Genomic DNA, 2,375 nt, shown 5'->3' with positions numbered 1-2,375 from the left:
GTGCACCTCTGGAGGTGTGCAGCCCAGAACTCGTAAGTATGCCCCTAAGTGCATTACCTGTGCATCCCTGCAAAGTGTGAGGCACGCCAGCACCACCCATGGTGCGCCGTATTTTCAATGCGGCACGCCATGGTGCCAAAACGTCACCGAAGCGTTACGCATCGGTGCCGTAAAGGCGGCTCATTGATGGAGTTGCGTTGCAACGATGGCGCAGCTCCAGCAATGCTGCGTCATGCCGTAAGCCTGCTTCATGCAGGCGCAGGGTTTCAGTGACGCATCATTGTCCTAAATGACTGAGTAGAGGCTCAGGTGCAGTCCTTCCTTTGTAGCCCTCTTTTTGGCTAAAATAGTTGGTTCTTGTTCTTTCTAAATGTTTGATTTGGTTGACAAGGACATAGACAAGCAGCAATCATCATTTTTTTCTGTTCTTTCTTTCATGTTGTACGTCAGGTCCGCCCAGGGGCAAGCGGACAGAAACAGCGGATGCAGTGGCTCCAAAGGAGGAGGATGATGCAGGCCAGGGCGGCGAGTGCTCCTTTGCTGGCCCCAGTAAGTTTTCATTTAAATATAGAGGACCTATTGTTGTCCAAGCGTTCCTAATTTAAATTTTCGAAACAGTGTTTAGATAGGAGCTAAATCAATAATACTACTGTTGCAGGGACAATTCTCCACAAACCTTACTATGGACACCAAAGACCAGAGTAATAATATTTCAGAGTGGCGTGTTTGGCACACTGTATACTATAGTATAAACTCGGTAGTGTCAGCGGCACGGACTCCTCCTTGCAAAAATTACAAAACCTTTCTCTCAGTCACTCTAGCTTGGAGGACCAAAAACCACAGAGTCTATTCAAGTTTAAAAGCTTTATTAAAAAAAGTAAAAGTGAACACATATATTAAAATAAAGTTAGCTGGAAAAGGAAAAGTGCTTGGTGCTGAGTTGATGAGTAATGGAACACATGTCTTGTGGTCGAGCCGAGCTTTCACCTGGTTTAGTTGGTTGCTCTTGTCCGTAGAAGTCCAGCGTCTGTCTGTTCAGAGAAAAAAGATGTGTGTTAAAATTAAGCAAGCATTCATCAATTGTGACAAAAAAGTGCAGCAAGACAACAGCCTTCCCTGGAAGGAGGGACATTTTTACTTTAGACTAGAGTAGACAGTCAATTATTTTTTCTGTTTTCAAACTTCTTCATTCCTAGACCAAATACTAGTGAGTGGTGTAATCTAACAGTCTTAAATATATTTTTTAGGTGGAACAGCTGGTGGCGGGGCCAGCTCGGACGTGATCGTCATCGACTCGGAGTCTGAGGGCGACTCTGGGGAGGATGCGGCGCAAGTGGACAATCAGACTGTGAGGAAGCAGGCAGCGGTGGTGTGGAGTACAGGTAAGCTGGATCATGGTACTATCTGACTCTTAGATAGCATATGATGTGTATCCAGTGCTGGACCAGTGACAAATTACAATATGGTAATTACAGCAGGCTGGGACCGACAGACAGATAGAGGCAGAGAGAGAGGAAGACAGAAGGAGAGAGAGAGGGAGGGAGCCAGAGGGAGGGTGAGGGAGGGAGACAGAGAGAGAGACAGCGAGGTAGAGGGAGACAGAGGGAGACAGAGAGAGAGATAGAGACATATCGCCTGGGCCTGGTGCAGATGATACGGTTGCTGGTGTGGTTAACGGCTCAGAGGAAAAGTCACTCACTTCTGCCAGATCTCTTTCATATGAAAGAGCACCAAACCAAGGATACAAGTGAGTTGTGGGAAGGGAAATGGTGATTCAAGCGCCCCCCCCCTTGCCCCTCCATGCGGACGCCCATGATACTGGCCTCAATAGTTTTGTACTGCGCTGGCTAGTTGCTAGTTGTACTGTGACACAACTTCCTGCTGAATCATTTTGTGTTAATCATATTTTTAAAGAGCATTCGTTACAGATTATGTTTTTCTTTCTTCTTATAGTTGGTAATACCAAAACATGGAAACCGAGCAGGAGTATGCGGGCTGTACTTGCCCGGCAACGGAGGCTGGATGCCACTGTTGCGCAATATCGCCGGCTGGTGGAAATGGAGGGGGACGACACGCACTCCAGTGTAACATCTTCTGCATCCTCCTCCGTGACCCCACGTTCTGCCGGTAAGCGCAGTGCTCCAGCCAACCGGAGCCGTGCTGGAAGACGCCACCGCCGAGCAGCAAAGGCTGCACCTCCTCACAGTACTGTAAAGGCTCGCTTGCGCCTTGCACTCCGCAGAGTGTCCAACCTAGAGGCGGAGGTCCAGAGATGGAAGGAGTATCACAATCTGGTGGAGGGCCTCCGTTTAGATCAATCCATCATCCAGGAGAAGTTTGATGCCCTGGAGGCCAAATTCAACAACCTGCATCCG

The 2,375-nt window shown here is 48.3% G+C and overlaps 1 long non-coding RNA gene across 1 annotated transcript; it reads left to right on the top strand.

The window, feature by feature from the left end:
* The first annotated feature begins 466 nt into the window (after positions 1–466).
* Positions 467–2,015, top strand: LOC147748136 (uncharacterized). The gene is made up of 3 exons (XR_015299711.1): positions 467–549; positions 1,248–1,382; positions 1,954–2,015. It is a non-coding gene; the product is annotated as an uncharacterized LOC147748136 (long non-coding RNA).
* The last annotated feature ends 360 nt before the right edge of the window (positions 2,016–2,375 follow it).

This window comes from Lissotriton vulgaris, chromosome 1_1, assembly GCF_964263255.1.
Source record: "Lissotriton vulgaris chromosome 1_1, aLisVul1.2, whole genome shotgun sequence".
Taxonomy (NCBI): Eukaryota; Metazoa; Chordata; class Amphibia; order Caudata; family Salamandridae; genus Lissotriton; species Lissotriton vulgaris.
This window is presented reverse-complemented; position numbering and strand designations above follow the sequence as displayed.